Consider the following 23,005-nt stretch of genomic DNA (forward strand, 5'->3'; position numbering starts at 1 on the left):
TGGTGCTCTTTGACATCCAAGTTTAAAAAGATGGCCTCTGATTTGTAAGGTGCCTTATGTTAGACGTCACATTGATTTACATCTCTATATTTAAAAAATTGGCCCTGCTCACACTGCCCTCAAGGAAGAGTACTGTCGGGTCCTGTGGTCCCAGGGACAGAAACAAGAACCTTGAGGTGCTGGGTTTGTGTGGCTCGAGTCCTCCCTGCGCAGGGGCTGGGCTGCACAGCCGGCTTTAGGCCCAGGTGGCCCTGGAGTGGACAGCTTCTGAAGTCAGCATGTGGGAGGCAGGGCCTGGAGGGGGTTGGCTGGTGGTGTGAACAGGAGCATCTGGGGACAGCAAGCTATTTCCGTCTCTTTCCTTGCTGTGGCCTGGGTGCCTCCAGGTGCCTCCAGAGGGTCAGGGCTATGTCTTCCACTTCTTGTTTGTCCCTGCTGCCCCGCAGAGTGCCATTTCCACAGCTCCATGTGCAGAATCTTCTAGAAGAAAGACCTTGTTTCTGGACTAACCCCCTCAGTCTTAAAAGCTTCCAAGGGTCTTAAAGAACATTCCAGCGCCGTCTCAGCCCTTAGTTCTGAGACCTTTCTACTTCCGGTGGAGAAGGGGGGTCAGGAGACACCTCTACCCTCTCTGGCACATAGTAAGTGCTTAATCAATGTTGCGAGAATGCAGGAGGGACGGTTGCTCTGTCCCGATGAGTCAGACACAGGCAGGTTCATCTTCCTCAATTGCGTGCTTCCTCTGTATCCCCTTGAACCTAAAAACAGCTATCTCAGGAAGAGGGAGGACAGAGAGTTTGACTGATGGATTCCCCAGGTGCCCCAACCCTTTGGTCCAAGTGCCTCCCCACCCAGCAAGTGCCAGCAGGTTTTGGTTTCTGTCCTGGAGCCCTCTGGTGCCATACTCTCTCCATTTCCTCTCCTGGCCCTTGGGAGCAGGGAGAACAGACGTTGGGCCGCCGCAGATGACCGACTGCCCGAGGCCGGGACCTGAACTGGTGCCCAGTGTGCCCATCGGATTCTGTTGCTCCCGGACTCCTCTTGTCGTTTTCAAAATCAAGATACAGAAAAGAAAACTAACATGTGTAGGAGCCACAACCACATCACAAAGTTATCTAAAGTGAGCAGGCCACTCTGGTTCTCAGAAATTAGATTATTTTAGAGTTTCATTGAATTAAGAAAGGAGTCCTCCCTCAGTGTTCCCAGCTCTCTGCCCCTTACTCTGGTAGCCCCTCTCTCCACGCCCACCCTCCCACGGCCGATGAGAGATTTTCTGGCGGTGTCAAGGCAATGTGACCTGGTTCTGTAATAAGGAGGAGGCTTATTAGAATGAAGGCCTAACAGCGTTAAAAAAGCAATCTTTGCAAGATTGAGGCCACAGGGGAATTGTAAATTCTCAGCAAAGACCTCATTTGAGGATTGGAATAAAAACTCGGCATGCGTGTACAGGCGTGCACACATGACGCGCCCTCCAGAAGCAGACTTAGTTTACAAAAAAGAGCTGGGAGAAGGAGGGAGGATTGGGAGCTGCCAGGGAAGGGCAGGTGGTGTCCGTGCTGGTGGGATGTGGGGTCTCCTGGGGGTGTCTGCCTGCCGAGAGTAGGCTGTGGACACACGTGTTCCTCTCTCATGGGTTTTCTCTGCACCTGCACCCCTCCCTGGAGCAGCTGCCACCCACCTCTGTCCCCCGAGAGTGGCAAGAGCCCAGTGGGGGCTGCCTTCCCTGACCCCCACCTCCGATCACTCATGCTTTTCACCTGGTGGTTGCTGCCACTAAGCAGTCTGTGGTTTGGGGCCTGCCAGGTCAGGAGTGCAGGGGGCCACAGGAGCAGGGGTATGGGGTGGAGGGTGTGCCAGGCCAGGAGTGCAGGGGGCCATGGAAGCAGGGGTGTGGGTGGTGGGTGTGCCAGGCTCCTTCTGAGTAGTGAGAAGGGGCAGGGGAGCACATGGCTGTGGGATGAAGTCTAAGGTGCTGCCGTCGTACAGAACATTTGGGATGTGCCAGGACCACCTGTACATTTCCCTGTCAAGGGTCCCATGCTGCAGTGCCGTCTGAAACAGACAACAGCCTTGGTTTGGGCCTGCCGGGACCACCTTGGGAGTGGCTGTCCCTGGGAGAGTCCTGGCGTCCTGAACCTGCTTGTCCTGGGCTCAGCTCAGTGGGAGAGGAGGGAGTGTGTTCACAGAGCAGGTGGGAGTGTGCAAAGGGAACCACTCCCCACCCAGCCTTCCCAGGAACAGGCAGTCCACGGGGTGACCTGGAAGGTCCCCATGGATCCAGCTCCAGTTGCCCACAGGGTGACCTGTTCAATAACACTGTATAAACACACATACACATTCTCACACTACACACACGCACACATGTCCACACATGCACTCACCACACATGCACACGTGTGCACATACTACACATTCCACACATATTACACACTGGACACACCACACACACATTTACATATGCGTATGTTCACACACCACACACATACACAGGCATGCATATGTACACACACAACAATACTCCACCCCCCCACACATACACATGCATGCATGCATGCACACACGACAATACTCCACACACACACCACACACACACACGCATGCATGCACACACGGCAATACTACACACACCACACACACACGCACACATATGTGTGCACATACGACAGTGTTCCACACCCTGCAGAAACACACACACATGCATGCATGCACACATGACAGTACTGCATATCCCACACACACCACACACACATGCATGCATGCACACACGACAATACTCCACACACACCACAATACATACATGCATGCATGCACACACAATACTCCACATCCCACACACACGTGCATGCATGCACACACGACAATACTCCACAGCACACACACACCACACACACACACGCATGTGTGCACACACGGCAATACTCCACACACACCACACACACACGCACACGTATGTGTGCACATACGACAGTGCTCCACACCCTGCAGAAACACACACACATGCATGCATGCACACATGACAGTACTCCACACACACCACAATACATACATGCATGCATGCACACACAATACTCCACATCCCACACACACGTGCATGCATGCACACATGACAATACTCCACACAATACATACATGCATGCATGCACACACAATACTCCATATCCCACACACACGTGCATGCATGCGTGCACACACAACACTCCACCCCTGCACACACCCCATATACAGTGCATGCATGTGTGCACACACTACAATACTCCACACTCCACATACACACACTGCACACACCACATACATGCACACGTTTACACGTGCCACACACCACACATGCACACCCCTCCACACACCCTCCACACATGCACCCCCCTCCACACACCCTCTGTACGTGCACCCCCCTCCACACACATGCACACATAGCTTTTATTCCATCCTCGTCAGGCTCCCGGATAACCGCACGCCAGCTTCCTGGACTTGCTTTCAAACCAGCAATCTGTGCCCCAACCCTTGCCCCAGACTCTGTTTTCAGGGGCTCCAAGCAAAGGCGGTGACCCTACAGAGAACACGCTACTGTTTGGGGCTGAAATCCAGAGGAGACAGGAGGCCCAAGAGGAAGGAAAGATGGGGATGGGCTGGGGGCTGGGGGCGGCCGCCACCTTCTCCTGGGACCTTCGCTGCTGTGCCTGGCTTTTATCACTTCAGGCTGTGCCTGGAACACAGTAGGTGCCCAATAAATGTGTACCAAAGAGTCTGGTGTCCGTCGGATGGGCAGAGCCTGGCTGGGGGTTCTCCTTTTTGGTGCCAGGATTGGTCCTGGCCATCGTGTGTCTCCTGTCCCCAGGAATTCTAGAGTGGCAGCGTGGCTGTGACAACACTCTGAGTTTCGAGATGAAGGAAGCCCCTGAGATAGCAGGGCTCATTCCAGCAGTGACTTCCAAAGCCTTGGCCCCCAGTGACACCTGTGCCGGGGGGACACATGGCGATGGGTGCCAACCCCCAGGACCACGTGACTGCCGGGTTCAGGAGGCCTCTCTGGGATCTCCCCTCATGTGGGAACCTTTATCCCCCATCCTGGCTTTTCTCCTGGACTCCTTGTTTCTGGAACAGTCAGCAGGCTTGGTAGGAAGGGGCAGCGACAGCTCCCTGCTCCCGGGGCCCCAGCAGACACGGGAACTTCTCGTCCCTCCGAGGGCTGGAAAGCTGCTTGCAGGCTTCTTTTGCACTCCCAAGAGGCTGGATGCTTGGTGAATTCTGAGAAGTTGGCTGCAGTCTCGAGGCCCCTTCTTGGGGTTCATTGAAGATTTCTTTGAGATTTGGGGTGGGGTCCATGTTGGCTGTGTTTGCCATTGTCCTCCCGGGGGCCTTGTGGCGATGAGAACTCCTACCCTAGGGCTGAGCTGATGTCCTTGCTTTCTCCTTTTCGTTCTGGTGAGAAAGGGGCCATCTGAATGCCAGGGGGTGGACACGCGGCATCCAGGGAGAAGGCAGGGGAAGAGGTCTGGTCTCCTGCTCCACTTTCGGTGCCAGGTGGCCAGAGTGAGCTTCATTGGTATCCTAGACTTTCCGCCTCCTTTCCTGGAGGAGCCCCAGCTGGGATGTCCTGGGAGGCGGACTTCCCTAGACATCATCCCAGCCCCAGGAGACCCACAGGGAAGGCAATTTACATTTCAGGTCATTAAAAAATAAAAAGCAACCCAAGGGGGCTGGGAAGGAAATAACAGTCCCAAACTTGGCAACAAATAGGTTGCAATTTTTGGAAGCTTTTTTGTGTGAAGAATGAGTTTCCAGCTCTGCAGGAATATCCATGTGCCTTTTAAACAAAGGGCAATTATGTGCAATCCATCTTTGCTTTTGTGGGCTTCCTAGGAAGGATTCTTGGAGTCTTTGCCTCCATCTAGCCCCCTCCCTTTTAAAATGACAGTCATGTGAAAGTTTCCAAATAATTGCTTGTCTTTTACCGTGTGCTATCTTGGCGCGTGTCTGTCCCCTACCAGGGCCTCGTCCCCTGGGGTTCTTATCCTGGGGATAGGACAGATGGAGACAGTAAAGAAGTGTGTGGCCTGGGAGGGGGGGTCTGAATGGGGAGGTGGGGAGGCGGTGTTGGGGCAAAGCTAAGGCACATTGGGCAGCACAGGAAGCACCCCCAAATGGGGCATTTGTCTCCCAGGCCCCCATGGCCCCTGCAGTGCCCTCCAGGGAATGCGTGGGGGGTGGAGGGCACCTTCCCTGCTGCCTCTTCCTCCTCTTTCCTTTTCTTCTTCTTTTTTAATCTGAGGGTTTCATTTTCCAGAAGCTGTCATTTTATATAAACCTCGCGCTGAGGCACATCCGTTCTCACTGCCAAATCTCCACATCAAACGCCGGTGTCCACCATTGAACTGACAGCCCTCCCCAGCGTGCCCGGGCCTTGCCGAGACCTGGAAGGACAGACCCCCCGTGGTGGGACGATGCAGGCCAAACCCACGTGGGGGTGTCGGGGTGCGCGGGGGGTGTTGGGGTGCGTGTGACCCCTCTTCACTGCTGTTCTCCGGAGCCCCTTCCAGGGGGTCCCAGCTCCTCCCCGTGCATTTCTGGTACAGCGCCCAGGGCCTCCCGGGGAAGCTCCAGGAGCCTGGGCAGGCAGCAGGGAGGGGATTGTGAGGGAAGAGGCTATCCGCTCAGGCTGAATCATGTCCTCCCAAAAAGCCATGTTGATGTCCTAACCTCTGGGACCTCAGAATGTGACCTTAGAGACAGGGTCTTCTCAGAGGGGATGGGGGGCCCTAATCCAACAGGACTGGTGTCCTTATCCTCAGGGTATATCAGGACACAGAGGCACAAACAGGGGAGGGTGATGTGGAGAGACAGGGAGAAGACAGCACTTGGCTGGGCCGAGGCAGCCACAGGCCACCGGCACTCAGGGGAGCACCCAAAGCCAGGAGAGGCCTGGGGTGGATTCTCGCTCAGAGCCCCCAAAAGGAGCCCACCTGCCGGAGTCCACACCCTGACTCAGACAGCAGCCTGCCGCAGCACGAGAGGATCTATGCTGTTGTTTGTGGCCGCCAGTGTGTGGTCCTGTGTTATGGTAGCCCCAGCGCTGATGCCCCCTCTGAGGCATTCCTTAAGTTTCCTGCCCTCGAGCACTGCTGTGCCCTGAAAGACCTGTCCAAGCTCAGGATGGGGTCTCACTATATGGCCCAGGTCCAGGCTCAGGACGGGGTCTCGCTATATGGCCCAGGTCCAGGTTCAGGACAGGTCTTTCAGGGGAGGGCTGTGCTTAAGGGTGGGGATACCTGCAGGGTGCTGTTCATTTTTAGGGAAGCAAACAGCAGTGAAGGAGGTGTGGGGTGGGCCATAGCTCAACAGATCAAAGAGAAATCGGCTTGCAGGTTCTTCCTAACCCAGGGTGAGGGTGGTCAGTACCTTGGTCAACTATTATTTATTTTCCTGGCTGCAGCAAGGTCTGTGCTTGGCTCCTGGAGAGGCAGGAGGAGGATTTGATGCCAAGCCTGCCCTTAGGATGTTTTTTGGTCTTCGTGGTGGGGTGAAGCCCAGAATGTCTCCTTGCACCGAGTCCCCAGGGGGAGAGTAAGATCCATCGTCAAGTGCGTTAAAAAACACGTGAGAAAATGCCCAGTCTTGGGCCTGGCTCAAGTAAGGCTCAAACTCATTTGTTTATGAACATTACCGTGAGCTCCAGAGCTGGATCTGCATGGGCCAGCTCCAGCAACTGCACCCCACCTGGAAACTCCTATTCATGCCTCAAGACCCAACTCAGGCCGAGTAAGGTGGCTCACGACTGCAGTCCCAGCACTTTGGGAGGCCAAGGTGGGAGGATGGATTGAGCTCAAGAGTTCAAGACCAGCAATATAGCAAGACCCCCCTTCTTTACACAAACATTTTAAAAAAAGAGCCAGGCATGTTGGCATGCCCCTGTTGTCCCAGCTACTCAGGAAGCTGAGGGGGGAGGATTGCTTGAGCCCAGGAGTTCAAGGTTGCAGTGAGCTATGATTGTGCCACTGCACTCCAGCCTGGGTGAGAGCCCATCTGTAAAAAGAAAAAAGACCCAACTCAAATGTTCCATCCTCCTGTGAAGTAGCTCTGTCTGCTTCCCCCGGGCTCCTCCATCGATTCTCCCACAGCCTTTCCCCCTGCTTCCAAGTGGGACCTGGATCAAGGTCCTGTGGTTCCCTGGTTATATACCCCCTCCCTTCCTAGGTGCCACCTGGTCCGAAGCTTGTGGTCTAAAGCTTTCTGGCTGGCCTGCTGCTCTGTGGGGGGACCTCGCCTGGCTGAGCGACTTGGGCAACATGGGGCTGAGGGTCCTGGCTGAGTGGTTCTACTGGGTTTGTAGGCGATGCTGGTGTCCCCTGGTTACTCTCACCAGCCCCCTTCTCCCAAACAGGATTGGCCTGGCCATCACAACAGATAAGTCCAAGTTAGGATGAAAACAGCAGGGGCTGGGGTCCCCAGCCTTGCTGGTGTCTCCTGCAAAGGACACTGGACTGTAAGGTGGAGGTCTTGGGATCAGGCTGCCGTGGACGTGCTGTGTAAGGTCATGCCACCTGGGCTCCATGGAGCCTCTTCCATGCAGTGTGGGCACCACTGCTGCCCCTTACATTGCACAGGAAGGATGCTGGCACCACAGTGACCGAGTGTGGAAAGAGGCTGTCATGACCAGCCGTGCTCCCTTCTCCTCACACCACCTTCCTGTTCTCAGGGTTGCGGGGCATCTTGGAGAGTCGAGGAGACCACCACAGGGTGGGTGGTCTGGGCCTCCATGGTCCACCTTTCTGTCTTGCACCCACCAGTTACTCTGGCTACAGAATTCTTGGGACTGGACAGTTATTGAGTCGATTTCCAGTGATCTTTCTTGGACCGGTTTCTGCATCTGTAGCAGCAAATCCATTTTTTATTTTACCTCCAGTGTGGAATTTTCCCAGTTATTTTAAATAAGTTTCATTTGTTTGTGCCTGGAATTCAGATAAGTATTACCAGCCTTGCACAGATGCAAATTCAGAGTCATAAAGGAATATCGACAGCCGTTGCAACCACATCACCATCTCTCATGCAATCAAATGCCCTGGCTGCCGTCAGAGGAAAATGTAGCATTTGAAAAGCTGCAGGAGAATACACTCTCCAACAAATAAGATGGGCTCTCCAGAGAAACCCGGGAGAGGATGCTTCTGAGAACTCTGCAGGGACATTCAAAGCAGCTTCTGATATTTCTGATTGAAAACATATGAAAAGAGAAAATCAAACTGAAGATCTCACCAAGTGACTCAATTACAAGCCCTACCAGAATGGATTTAGCCACATGGCTCTGTTGGGTTCTAGCTAATCCTGGGAAGCAGGATGAAGTTGAGGAACGTCCTCATGCCCCTGGGGGAAGGGTGTACCAGTCAGCGACTGCTGCATCACAAACACGCCCCAAAATGCTGTAGCTTGAAACAGCAGTTGTTGTCCTTGCTCATGAGTCTAGGGGTCATTTGGGCCCTTCTGTTGAGCTGGGCCATGCTTGACTGGTCCCAGCTGGGCTTGCTGGGGCCTCTGTGGTCAGCTGGCAGGTGGGCTGGAGGCTGCTGGACTTGAGACAGGTCCCTGCTTCTTCTGGCTCTTCCTTCTCCAGCAGGCTCGCTCAGGCTTGCTCACACATCTGTACCTGGGCCCCAAGACAGAACCAGAAGTGAGCAAGGCCCGCTGAGGCCCCACCCGGAACTGGGGCACCCTCGTGTCTAGGACATCTTTTGGGCTGGAGGCCAGCCCTGATCCAAAGGGCAAGGAAGTAGACCCTGCTTCTTGGTGGAAGGAGCTACAAAGTCACATTGCAAAGGGAATGTTTTCATGGACACGTGAACATTTGGGGCATCTCTGCACTCAGTCCACACCAGGTGCACTCCTCCATGCTGGGAATCACCCCAGTCTGAGGGCCCCAGCCTGGGAGATGGGAAGGCTGGTTGGTGGACACGGGAGCGCAGCTGGGGGTCGGTGCCACCAGGACACACGAAGGCTTGGTCAAAGAAGGCCTGTGTCCAGCTCCTCTCCCGTCTGGTCCCAGCTCACTGCTCGGCCCCACCCAGTCCATCCTAGCATTTCACTTCCTATTGTCTCTTGGCCCGTCAGGCTCATCTGTCCACACTGAGTTCAGACCCTCTTGCTTCCTGGGCTCATCCTCTCTACTGGCACTTTGCTGCTGGGAGTTCCTCGAGGTATCATCCTCTTTCTTCACTTGCCCTGGGTTGGACCAGGGCTCAGCCAATACCCAAGTGCCAGCTCACCCAGGTCCCTCCTCCTGAACATTTCTAGACCTCCCCCAGGCCTTAAATATTTTTTATTTTATTTTATTTTATTTTTATTTATTTTTGAGACGGAGTCTCGCTGTTGCCACCCAGGCTGGAGTGCAATGACGTGAACTTGGCTCACTGCAATCTCTGCTTCCCAGGTTCAAGCAATTCTCCTGCTTCAGCCTCCCAAGTAGCTGGGATTACAGGCTCCCGCCACCATACCCGGCTCATTTTTTGTATTTTTAGTAGAGACGGGGTTTCACCATGTTGGCCAGGCTGGTCTCCGACTACTGACTTTAAGTGATGCACCCACCTCAGCCTCCCAAATTGCTGGGATTACAGGTGTGAACCACCACCTGGCCTTTTAAAAAGTTTTAATTGTTTAATTTTTTTATTCCAACAGGTTTTTGGGGAATAGGTGATATTTGGTTACATGAATAAGCTTTTTCGTGGTGATTTCTGAGATATTGGTGCTCCTATCACCCCAGCAGTGTACACTGCACCCAATATGTCATCTTTTATCCCTCACCACCCCCCACACTTTCCCCAGAGTCCCCCAAATCCAATATATCATTCTTAATCTTTGCATCCTCATAGCTTAGCTCCCACATGTGAGTGTGAACATATGATGTTTAGTTTTCCATTCCTGAGTTACTTCACTTCGAATGATAGTCTCCAGTTCCATCCATGTTGCAGTCAATGCCATTATTTTGTTCCTTTTTATGACTGAGTAGTATTCATACACACACACACACACACACACACACACACACACACACACACACAAGATATATTCTTTATTCACTCATTGATTTGATGGGCATTTGGGCTGGTTCCATAGTTTTGTAATTGTGAATTGTGCCGCTATAAACATGCATGTGCAAATATCTTTTTTTGTATCATGACTTATTTTCCTCTGGGTAGATACCTGGTAGTGGGATTGCTGGATCAAATGGTAGTTCTTTTTGTAGTTCTTTAAGGAATCTCCACACTGTTTTCCACTGTGGCTGTACTAGTTTACATTCCCACCGGCAGTGTAAAAGTGTTCCCTTTTTACCACATCGGTGCCAACATCTATTATTTTTTGATTGGTTGGTTATGGCCATTCTTGTGGGAGTAAGGTGGTATTGCATTGTGGTTTTGATTCGTATTTCCCTGGTCATTAGTGATGTGGAGCATTTTTCCATATGCTTGTTAGCCATTTGTATATCTTCTTTTGAGAATTGTCTGTTCATGTGCATAGCCCCAGTCCTTTTGTGGTCCATGCCCCTGCCTCCTCCTGTCTCAGCGTTCTCCATTTTAGAGGACAGCAACCCCCCACCAACTTTCTGTACAAGGCGGAGGTTGGGTTCCTCCCTCTGTGCTCTCCATCCCCTGCCACGTCCGCTTTCTAGGCAACCCCACACCTTGCCCATCTCGCTTCCTAAAGCCCTCGTTCTGTTCACTTCCCTCCTTTCCCATGGCCACCACCTTCTCTGGCCTGGACCATGGCTGCGGCCTCCTGCCTGGGTTCACAGGCTTTGGCTACTGAGTGGGAGGTGGATTGGAGGGGAGCGTGGGCAGAGCATCTTTTAAAAATGTAAACATGATCATAGTGCTTCATGAAACGCCACCAGAGCCACCATTCCTCCTGGCCAGTCCGTTCCTCTAGAGTTTGCACTCCTTGAGGCCTCAGGGCCTTTGCACAGGCAGCTCTTGCTTGGAATGCCTCCTCCCCCTCTCCCCTTGACCTTGTCATTGATTCCAACCCAGTCTTCAGAGCTCAACTCAAATGTCACTCCCTTAAGGAAAGACTTCCTTAACTGTCCCCACTTAGGGGTTTCAGTTAGCTGCTCTTGTACCCCCATAGGCCCCTGAAGTTCTGACCCCAGCTGGGGCACTGCATGACATCTGTCTGTCTTCCGTAAGGTCAGGGGCCCTTCGACCTGAGTCACCACAGGGTCCCAGGACCTGCCGTTGTGCTCACTCTCTAAAGACTAAACAATGGCTGAGACCAGTGAATGGATGCGTCAAGGCCTTTCACACACATCAGCTCACTGCATCCTCAAAGCATCCCAGTGAAAGAGGACCCTGCTTTACCAGGAGGAAGCTGAGGCTTGGGGAGGCCAGGGTCATGGTCGAGGAAGAGCCACTGGGTCCACACTGCCCAGTCCCCAGCGCTCCCTCCCCTGCAGCACCCAGTGCTGACTTGACATGGCTTTCATTGCTTGTTTTCCACGTGTTTGGGTCTTTCATCCTTGATGTGGACCCTTAGGAACAGGCTTGCCTGTCCCCTGCAGTGCCCATGACAGCCTGTGGTTTGGCACATCCGTGGGAAGCCCTGGTGGAGGTGGGCACCAGAGGCCCATTGTGGGTATCAGTGACCCATGACTCTGGGAGGCTGAGACAGGCCTGAAGGGCAACTCATCCCTCAGGAAAGAGCATCTAAACACATCCCACGGGCAATCACACAGGGCAGGGCGCTGCTAGCCACTCAGGTCCTTCCAGGAATTGCATCTTTTTTTTTTTTTTTTTTTTTTTTTTGAGACAGGGTCTCGCTCTGTCTCCCAGGTTGGAGTGCAGTGGTGTGATCATGGCTCACTGTAGCCTCAACATTCTGGGCTTCAGTAGCCTCCCAAATAGCTGGGACTATAGGTATATGCCACTATGCCCAGCTTCTTTTCTATTTTTTGTAGAGATGAGGTCTTGCTCTGTTGCCAGGATGGTCTCAAGCGCGGGCTCAAGCAATCCTCTTGCCTCGGCCTCCCAAAGTGCTAAGATTACAGGTGTGAGCCACTGCACCCAGTTGGAATTGCATCTTGAACAGAGATTTATTGAGAAGAGAAAGATCTTGTCTTCCCCTTCCCCAAGTCATCAGGGATGGACAAAGAGAGGCTATGGGGAGGTGGAAAAGGAGCACACGCAGAGTGGAAGCAAGGCTGAATGCTCACTTTTCCAGGGCCAGACACTTGTGCATACACACACATACACGCAGGGACAGGCACAGGCACACACACACAGGTATAGGCACATGCATGCACACAGATGCACACACAGGCACATGTATGCATACACAGGCATGCAAGGCACATACATGCACAGACACACGCATGCACACACAGTCACACACATGCACACAGATGCACACACAGGCACATGTATGCACACACAGGCACATACATGCGCAGGCATATGCATGCACATTCAGGCACACACAAGCATGAGGGGGGCTTTAGCAGAGGGGCAACCTGGCTTCTGGGCTAACACGATTCCCTATGATGGCCAAGTGGCTCTGGGTCCATGGCAGATGCTCCATGGCAGTGTCTCTGAAAACCATGCCAAATCCCTCTGGGTCCAGCTTCCAAACTCCTTGGAACAGCAAGAGGTGCTCCCCTGCCAGGTCCGGAGCAGGTGGCACCTGCCCTCCTCCAGCCCCTGGCTGTGTGGGCACAAGTACAGCTCTCTTCTCTTCCTGCAACAGGAAACCAAGTGGAAATCTCCCACATATCAAGTAACGGGCAGAGGGTCCTCAGCCTCGGAGCCAGGCAGGCCAGGGAGCATCTACACAACCGTGGCCCTCTGTGTGGAGGTGTTTCTCTTGCCATGGTGCACGTGTGCACGGAAATGGAAGTGGTGAGTGACGTAACGACTCTGACAGTTTCTCTTGCTTCATTCCATCTTCTTTCCTGCCTGATGCTTTGGTGTCCAGAGCATCCAGATTGCAATCTGGCCCAGCTAAAGGCAACCCCTGAAGGAGTGGTCAGATCCACTTGAGCCCGAGGGGAAATCTTCCTTCTTGTTTCTGCAAAAGCCCAGAGGCTTCTGGGACAGCCTGAGTGCACTGGTGTTTTATGATCTGCACTGGCCTAGGTTAGTGTCATTGAGACAGACTCACTTTGGTCACAAATATTTGGTGTCTCTGCTCTGCCCAGGTGTGGAGCTGTCATGTAGCTCCATGCCTTTCTTTGGCCAATGACCAAAGTCATTGATATGGGGCTGGAAGTCATGTCTGCCACGGGTTAGGATGGAGTGTATCCATCCCTCTTTCCTCTCTGTTGTGACCACCAGGAATGTTCCAGAGAGAGGTTGCTTTATCACCCTCGCCCCTTGTATGAGGAGCAAGATGGACCCGTGATAGGAACATAGCATGAGCAAAAAAGTCTTCGCTGTAAAAAGTGGCTGCGACTCGGCAGCCATTTGTTACTGCGGCAGAACCTCCTCTCTCCTGGCTGATCGAGGTGCCTCACTGAAGTCAGCTCTCAGCCTTTGGCAGTGGTTTAATTCAGTGAACACCACTGAACGGTTGTCTGTGCCCAGAGTGATGGAAGCCATAAGAATGGGATTGGGTTTTTGTCTTGGTCTAATGGGGTTGCCTGTCTGGCTGGGGGGCTGTGCTTTAAATCTATGAAAAGATACGACATACTGTGGCTCAGGGGTGGGATGAGGGAGCTGTTGGCTGATAGATCAAGTCTGGATAATCAAAGAAGGGAGCAGGAGGAGAAGAAGGAGGAGGACGAGGAGGAGGGGAAGGAGGAGAAGGAGATGATAATGATGGTGGGACTGGGGCAGGGACTGGGTGGACTGCAGGTAGGACAAACCCTTAAGCAAAGTCATGGAGGGAGGATGGAGCACAGAAGTCCAAGGGGCCCTCAGGAGATGGGGCTGGGATGCAAGTTCTCAGAGGTGAGATTGGGAAGGTGCCATGCCAGTTACCCCAGAGGGACTAGCTGAGTGTAGTCGCTGTGGTGCCGGCTCCCATTTCAGAGATGACAGCTGAGGGTGAATAGCAGTCAGTGACTCCCTGACCACAGCGTCAGGGACCCCCCCACCTGGTGACTCCCCCACTACAGTGTCAGTGACACCCCGACAACAGCCCCAGTGACTCCCCCACTACAGCTCCAGTGACTCCCCACCACAGTGTCAGTGACTCCCCCACCACAGCCCCAGTGACTCCCCCACTACAGCTCCAGTGACCCCCCACCACAGTGCCAGTGACTCCCCACCACAGCCCCAGTGACCCCCCGCCACAGCCCTAGTGACCCCCCACCACAGTGTCAGTGACTCCCCCACCACAGCCCCAGTGACTCCCCCACTACAGCTCCAGTGACCCCCCACCACAGTGCCAGTGACTCCCCACCATAGCCCCAGTTACTCCCCCACCACAGCCCCAGTGCAGTGACTCCCCACCACAGCTCCAGTGACTCCCCACCGCAGCCCCAGTGACCCCCCCACCACAGCACCAGTGACCCCCCCACCACAGCCCCAGTGACTCCCCACCACAGCGCCAGTGACTCCCCACCACAGCCCCAGTGACTCCCCACCACAGTGCCAGTGACCCCCCACCACAGCTCCAGTGACTCCCCACCATAGCCCCAGTTACTCCCCCACCACAGCCCCAGTGCAGTGACTCCCCACCACAGCTCCAGTGACTCCCCACCGCAGCCCCAGTGACCCCCCACCGCAGCCCCAGTGACTCCCCACCGCAGCACCAGTGACTCCCCACCGCAGCACCAGTGACTCCCCACCGCAGCACCAGTGACTCCCCACCACAGCGCCAGTGACTCCCCCACCACAGCGCCAGTGACTCCCCACCACAGCGCCAGTGACTCCCCACCACAGCGCCAGTGACTCCCCCACCACAGCGCCAGTGACTCCCCCACCACAGCCCCAGTGACTCCCCACCACAGCCCCAGTGACTCCCCCATCACAGCGCCAGTGACTCCCCCATCACAGCGCCAGTGACCCCCCACCACAGCGCCAGTGACCCCCCACCACAGCGCCAGTGACTCCCCACCACAGCGCCAGTGACTCCCCACCACAGCGCCAGTGACCCCCCACCGCAGCCCCAGTGACTCCCCACCACAGCACCAGTGACTCCCCACCACAGCCCCAGTGACTCCCCACCACAGCCCCAGTGACTCCCCCATCACAGCACCAGTGACTCCCCACCACAGCGCCAGTGACCCCCCACCACAGCGCCAGTGACCCCCCACCACAGCGCCAGTGACTCCCCACCACAGCGCCAGTGACTCCCCACCACAGCACCAGTGACTCCCCACCGCAGCCCCAGTGACCCCCCACCGCAGCACCAGTGACTCCCCACCACAGCACCAGTGACCCCCCACCACAGCGCCAGTGACTCACCACCACAGCGCAATACTCAGGACGTTGAGGGGCAGGAGGCTGAGTCTGAAGTGCAGCCACCCCGAGTCAAGGCCACTGCATCTCAGATAATGTAACTAACCAGAAATTTGCAGCAGGTGTAACCACAGTTGTGCCATTGGGGTCATGCGGTGATGGAGTGAGCCCTGAGGTCAGCCCTGGGCAAAGACCCTGTGCCAGGAGAATGGTGGAATTCTGGAATTATCCGCTGTGCTCCAAACCCAATGCTAAGCAAATCCTACACCAGCTACCCACACCTTTGGCTTCCTGGAAGAAGCTGCACTTTATTTTAAATTTTTATGATTTTATTATTATTTTTTCAGGGCAAAGTCAGGGAGTTCCTCTCCCACAGACAGATGTGAATTCACGGAGCATCCAGACCAAGGGTCTCTGTTGAGGATGTGGAAAATGTGCACGAATGTGCAAGCCCTGGCCCAGAGCGGGTCTCAGGATGGCTGGCACGTCCAGGCCTTCACCTCATCCACCTGCCTCTATGGGAGGGCAAAAGACCATGAGGGGTTGAGTGGGTACTATGTGCATGCACCCACAGCCACCTCCCTACAGAACGCACCCGTGTGCCCACACAGAAGAGGATGCGCAGGGAGCCTGCCCCAAGGGGTGCCAGGCAGTGGGTGCCCTGCCTTGGTTTGGTTTTGCTCTGTATCTGATGGGCTGCCTATTTTGCATTCCTGATTGACCATGTGCTGTTTGGGGAAAGGTATTGGAGGGCTTGAGTGCCCTGATGCTCTCCAGAGCTGGTTTTGTTGCAAAGCTCCTGATTTCCCTGGGCTTTGTGGTTGCTCCCAGCATCGCCAAAATCCCCCACGGGTGATGGAAGCGCTCCAGGTGGCCTTTCCTGTTGGACAAGTTTGGACCACCCCCTTCTCTCCACCACTACCCCAGGTTGGGCTCAGCTCTGCCTCCTGCCCATCCAGAAAGCCAGCAGTGCTCAGGCCGAGGAAGTGAGGACACTCTAGGGCCAGGTGGAGGGACAGCAGGGTTCTGAGCTGAGCGGATGCTTATTTTTAGGAGCTTGTGGGCACTGCCACCCACGCTGGGTCTGCACGGGCCCCTGAGCTCCATCTTCTGTGGCAGTGGTTCAGAGCCACCCAAGCGCCAGGGGGACCTAGCTTGGCATCGCAGAGGTTTTCACAAAGGGTGCTCAATGCTGCTCTGGTCCAGAGAGCACCATGCCCCAGTTCTCCTGACACTGGCCTCCCTGGCCACTCCAGCTCTCTCCCTCCCCTTCTCCTTCGGGTTTTCCAGGGAGGAGGTGGGTTGACAACCTGCTTCGGGAGCTGGAGCCAATTCTGAAACAAGTCAGCAATGATAAGCCACAGACGTGTGTGTGTGCTGGAAGTGGGATCTTCTTTGGCAAAGTGTGCGCCCGTCACCTTTGACTGTACTTGCAGAAACTTCTGTCGCTCATTCAAAGGAACTTGGCACTGGAAACACAAACGCTTTTCTTGTCCCCATGTATGTCATTAAAATGGCCTTTGAGTTTATTTCTTCAAGTTTGATGATAAATGTTTAAATAATCAAGCTTAGAGACATTTTTGGACATTGCTGCTTTTTCCTCTGGTGCATTTCCCCTGCCGAATTGAGTCTGCCCATGCATGTGAAGAATTGCTTCATTTCTTCCATCTTCAGGGCCTCGTTGCTTCCCCTTGGAGGATGCCATTTGCCCTGTTCATGGTGTCTGACTCCCTCAGTGATCCTGCACCCCACCAGGTTCTCCAATGTGTTACTCACCCACTACTTTTCAGTTTTAGCCAGAATTGTTGGAAATCTAGCTTTTGGAAAATTTAGATCTTGGTCATTGGAAGATAGACATGTCCTGCACTAGCTCTCTCCATCTTCGTCAAAGCCAATATCACTTCTTGGGGTTTGAGTGTGAGGCTGGGATGGGGGTCCAGAGTGAGACCTCCATGCTGTGTGCTGTCTGTGTGCGAGCTCTACAGGCTTGAGTAATCCCCCTCCATCCTAGTCAAGTCTTTGGGGTCTGGGTTTTGGGGCTCTCAGGAACCCCATTTTTTAGATAGAAAGGTGGACAGCAGGAAACATCAAGCCATAGCCAGGTGGGAGGGAACTGCAAGTGTCTGGGACCAGAGTCGTGGGCACCTGTATCAGTCAGAGTTCTCTGGAGAAACAGAACCAGTAGGCTCTCTCTACCTATCTCCATCTTCTCCATGATCTCCATCATTTTCATCTTCTCCATGGTCTCCATCTTCTCCATCATCTCCATGATCTCCATCATCTCCATCTTCTCCATAATCTCCATCTTCTCTATCATCTTCTTCATCATCTCTGCCTTCTCTATCATCTCCATCTTCTCCATCATCTCAATCATCTCCATCTTCATCATCTCCCACCTCTCCATCATCTCCATCATGTCCATTATCTCCAACCTCTCCATCATCTCCATCTTCTTAATGATCTCCAACTTCTCCATCATCTCCATCTTCTCCATCATCTCTATCTTCTTCATCATCTCCATCATTTCCGTCTTCTTCATCATCTCCAACCTCTCCATCATCTCCATCATGTCCATCATCTCCAACTTCTCCATCATCTCCATCTTCTCCATCATCTCCAACTTTTCCATCATCTCCATCTTCTCCATTATCTCCAACTTCTCCATGATCTCCACTTTCTCCATCATCTCCATCTTCTCCGCGATTTTCATGATCTCCATCTTCTCCATCATCTCCATGATCTCCAACTTCTCCATCATCTCCATCTTCTCCATCATCTCTATGATCTCCATCTTCATCTTCTTCATCATCTCCATCTCCATCCCCATATCTCCATCTATCAAGAGATTTATTTTAAGGAATTTGTTCACATGATTACAGGTGATGGCAAGTCTGAAATTCCTAGGACAGGCAGGATTTGTGCTGCAGTCTTCAGGCAAGAATTTCTCCTTCTTTGGGAAGCCTGAGTTTCCGCTCTTCAGGCCTTCAGCTGATTGGTTGGGACCTATCCATCCACCTTCTGGAGGCTCGTCTCCTGTACTGAAGTCAGCTGATTGTAGATGTTCACCACAACGACCAAATATTATCTCAGCAACACCAAGATTCATGTTGGACTGAATCCCTAGAGACTATGGCCTGGCCATATGGACACAACACTGACCAGCACAGCATCCCTCCAAACTCCCAATAGGACTGGCGACTTTTGCTTGGAAGTTTGGTTTTGATTAGTGGTTTCAGCCTAACCGAGGGGGTGGGCTTGCTCGTATCACAGGAATACCATGAAATAATTTGCAGCCCTATGGGGAGGGGCCAGACTAAAAATAGCATGTGTTGGGCCTAGGGCAAGATTTGCTCTGGCAGGCTGCCCCGGGCAAGGACTTAGCTCTTTCCCAGAAGTTGGAAGTGCCTTGACCCCATGTTTAGTGCTAAGACAGAGGTGCCCTAGTTGTTCAATTTTTAGCCTCATTTAGAATAGCTTTTTCAAAGGGTGAGTGACAAGGACTTAAACGACTGTCTTCCTTCTTCCTGTGCACTTCCCTCCAACCAGTTTCTCTAAGCTGAAGTCTGACCTTGTCACTACTGTATTCGAAACCCTTCAAAGGGCTTCCCATGACTTTTGGAAGACGGAGCTCCTACCTATGGCGTGAGGTCCATCCCTCAGCCCTGCCGGCTGCCCCTGCACCTCGACCCACTTCCGTTGTAGCTCTGTGGCCTCCCGGAGTCCTTAGCACCTTGTCCTCTGTGGCCTCACAGCCCTGGAAAGGGACCCCTTTGTCTCCCTCACTCTTCCCCCCACCCCATGTATTCGTTCCTGCCCCCTAACTCAAGAGCCCCCTTTTCCCCGTTGCATGCCCTCACAGCATTTCATACCTGTCCTTGTCTGCAGGACATTCATGCTGTAATTCATAATTAATTGCTGGGTACGCATTGAACCAGTACCCAGCAATTAATTATGGGTGCTGGTTAGATGAGGGATTATGGGCCCAGGGTTAGATCAGGGGCCTTTTCCTGTAAGATCAGGGGTTATGGGCCTGGGCGGCATGTTAGAATCACCTGGGGGGCTTCATAGCCCCCACACCCAGGCTGCCTTCAGAACCTAGGGGGTAGGCCCCAGGGCAGCAGTCATTTTGAAACTCCTCAGCTGGTTCCATTGTGCCCTCAAAGTTGGGAACCACTGTGTCACTCAAAGTGTGGTCCTCGGACCAGCAGCGGCATCATGCAGGAGCTGGTTAAAGATGCAAACTCAGGCCTGGCCCAGACCTGCTGACTCAGAACCTGCCCTTCAATGAGATCCTCACGTGACTGGGGGACATGTGACAGTTTGAGGAGGGCTCCGGGTACCGCCTGGGAGGCTGGACCCTGGGCTGTCTCCGGCACCAGCGTGGAAGTGGCTTACCATGCTCTCACTCATGAACCTGTGAAGCTTTTTTACTTTTTTAAAGTGAAAAGCAAGTTTATCAGGAAAGTAAAGGAATAAAAGAATGACTACTCCATAGGCAGAGCAGTGGCATGGGCTACTCAACGGAGTCTACTGATAGTTACTTCTTGATTATATGCTAAACAAGGGGTGGATTATTCATGAGTTTTCTGGAAGAAGGGTGGGAATTTCCTGGACCTGAGGGTTCCTCGCCTTTTAAGACCATACAGGGTAACTTCCTGACATTGCTATGGCATTTGTAAACTGTCATGGCGCTGGCGGGAGTGTCTCTTAGCCGTTAATCCATTATAATTAGCGCGCAGTGAGCAGTGAGCACAATTGGAGTTCACTTTGATCGCCATCTTGGTTTTGGTGGGTTTTGGCCGGCTTCTTTACCGCATCCTGTTTTAGCAGCTGGGACTTTGTGACCTGCATCTCATGACCTCCTGTCCTATCCTGTGACTAAGAATGCCTTAACCTCCAGGGAATGCAGTCCAGCAGGTCTCAGCCTCATTCTACCCAGCCCATATTCAAGATGGAGTTGCTCTGGTTCAAACGCCGCTGACATATTTCCCCCGCACCTTAGACAAGGGACCCTTAATCCTAAGGGTTGAGAGGGATGAAGATCCACCTTCTGTAACTTCTCTGTGAGGACTTTTTAGACAACCCCTCAGATTTCTCCTTTTGGATCCCTTTCTTGCTGACCTGCTCCCTTGAGGGTCAGCCCATCTTCTCCAGTGGGCAGCCCGCCCCTGGGGGCTCGCACCCCTTCTTCATGGGTGGCGAGGCTGGAGTTTCTGTTTTTCTCCTCCCCGCCTGGTTTCCCACCTCCGCGGTTTAGTTTATTCCTAGAGAATGTTGTCCTGAGCCAGGGAGGAGAAGGAGGCATTGTCTTTCTCCAGCTGGTGAACATGCCCGCCTGGCTCTGCTTTGGGCACCCCCACCGCCGGGCAGATTCAAAAAGAATCCATCCAAGTAGGATGGAGATCGGAGGCAAGTGATACCAGGGGGAGGGGAGGGGACAGAACATTCCAGAGGAAGATGGCAAGGCGGAAATCATCACTTAGGCTTGACAGGGAGGTTTTTGAACACAGCTAGGCTTGAATCATCACATTGGAAAATCCCAGATGAGGTTCTCAGCAGCAATCATTCACATCAAGTGGCCGCAGCTGTAGGATGGAGAGGGCTTGTTAAAGGGACAGGTGCCTGTTCTTCCTGCGCGGGGGGAGCCAGGGTGAAAGCCTTGAAGGGCCTCGCTCCTTGCCTGGAGCCCCTCTGCAGACCAGAGAGTGTCTCCAGGGCCATGGGCTCCTCAGCCTGGAAGCCCCTCCTCCAGGCTGCACGAGGTCCTGCAAGACTGAAAGGCCTCAAATCACGGCTGGGGACTGCATAGCCCAGAGGCCTCTCACAGGTGGGTGCGTCTGGATAGCGGGTGTGTGTGGGGGCGGTGCTGCGTGTGGCTCCGTCCAGAGCACGGTCTTGACGCCCAGCTCCTTCTGCCTTTGTTCACCACAGCCTTGGTCTTTCTCTCCTTTTCATCTGTCTCAGGCTTGGAGGAAGTATTTCCGGTGGCTCTGCTGCTGTGCTTTGTAGAGGGTGACTTCTAGAGTGGCTGGGCTTGGCTCTTGCCCCTCTGGGAATCTTCAGGAAGAGGGGACAGAAAGAAGAGGACGTGCCGTAGGCACAAGCAGGAAAGGTGTCAGGTGCCGTAGGGGCAGGGCTGCCAGGCGTACCCAGGACGCCCAGGTAAACTGGAACCGCAGATACACAATAATCACTTAGTATGAGTGTGTCCCAAAGATTGCACGGGATATACTTATCCTGTAATTTTTTTTTGTCTTCTCTCTGGAATTAGTGTTTTACTGGTTATGCTGTCTTATCCGCCACATCTGGCAAGGCTGCGTGGGGTGAGGGTGGGTGGGGAATCCGGAAGGCACCTCAGGATGGCACCGATGGCCAGCCTCTGTGTCCCTGCAGTGTGGCCATTATTCTGATTCTCAGAGCCCTAATGAGCAGCTGAGCTTCCCCAGGTCTTTGCTGTGAGACTGTGAGCCACGGGAAACATGCACGTTTGCAAACTGCTGTAGGCCATAAAGTAGTCGGACAGGCTGGCTGCCCTCCCGCCTTTGTTAATAAATACTTAAGGCTGTTGTCCTCACCTGGGGCCACCTCCCAGGAAAGGGCCCAGCTCCCACTGCCTTCAGCTTGGCTCCCCTTCCCCCTCCCTCCCCCCACCTTGTTGAGAGGGCTAAAGGCCTTCAGGATCCACCAGGGAGGCCTGGTGGGCAGAGCTGGGGTGGGAGGGGTGGGATCGGCCTCGGCTTCATCCATAGGTGTGCATGGTGGGTGGGCACGTGCCGGGTGTTGGGTGCTGGGGCCACAGTGGGCTCCTGGACACAGGGACCTTGCCTGAGGAGAAGCAATCCAGGTGCCCCAAGGACTGTGAGTTCAGGGATGGCTAAGCCAGGTGGCGGGGCGATGCTGCCCTAAAGACTCACTACCAGGGGCAGGGGAGTGCCCTGGTCTGGGCACCAAATGGACCATGGTCTGGGCAGCAGGTGTGTTGGGGACTCTGTGTCAGGCTGCAGGGGGGCCTGAATCCCAGCCCAGTCCCCACTGCCCTCATATTTGTGTGACCCTGGGCAAGTCAAACAGCCTCTTGATGCCTCAGTTTCCCCACGTGTAAGATGGGAGGAGTGATTACAACACCCACCTCTCAGGATGGCCAAGAGGGTTAAATGAGAGAATGCTTAGCACCAGGTTGTGGTTTGCACTCGATGGCTCTCAGCAAATCGCGTTCTTCTGACAAAAGTCCTGAAGGTGAGGGGTTGGCAGTGAGAGAGGATGCTGGGGAGGTGAGCAGGCCACACCCGGGGGGCCACAGCTACAGTCTTCTGCCCATTCTGTTGTCGCCACCATAGGCCTTTCTGTTGCCTACCCTGTTCCCTCCTTGAGGGATCCTTGGATTAGAGTCTACTCAAGGAGCAGGAAGAGGAAGCCAGACCCCCCACAGCAAGTTCACAAACATCCAGTCTTAACCGGGTCGGCTGTGTCCTGACCCACCACCCTTGCTTGGTGTGATGCAGCAAGATAACATGAGATCCTGCAGTGGAGATTCAAAGCTTAATTAAAACTGTAGATCACAAATATGAGACTCCAGGCTTAAGACAACCTGATCAAATTATCCTGGTACACTTCCATTTAAATCTGAATTT

At 53.7% G+C, this 23,005-nt stretch overlaps 1 protein-coding gene across 5 annotated transcripts in view; it reads left to right on the forward strand.

Annotated features, from left to right (window-relative positions):
- Positions 1-23,005, forward strand: part of RBFOX3 (RNA binding fox-1 homolog 3) — a 524,709-nt gene that overhangs the window by 16,738 nt on the left and 484,966 nt on the right. The window contains exon 1 of one of the 5 annotated variants that reach the window (XM_050764339.1): positions 20,972-21,201. The exons of the other annotated variants lie outside the window; for them this stretch is intronic. The gene's annotated coding sequence lies outside the window, so the exon portion shown is untranslated. Of the gene's footprint in view, positions 1-20,971; positions 21,202-23,005 lie in introns of those variants that run through there. 5 annotated transcript variants of the gene reach the window in all.

The sequence above is a fragment of the Macaca thibetana genome, chromosome 16 (assembly GCF_024542745.1).
Source record: "Macaca thibetana thibetana isolate TM-01 chromosome 16, ASM2454274v1, whole genome shotgun sequence".
NCBI classification, from domain to species: Eukaryota; Metazoa; Chordata; class Mammalia; order Primates; family Cercopithecidae; genus Macaca; species Macaca thibetana.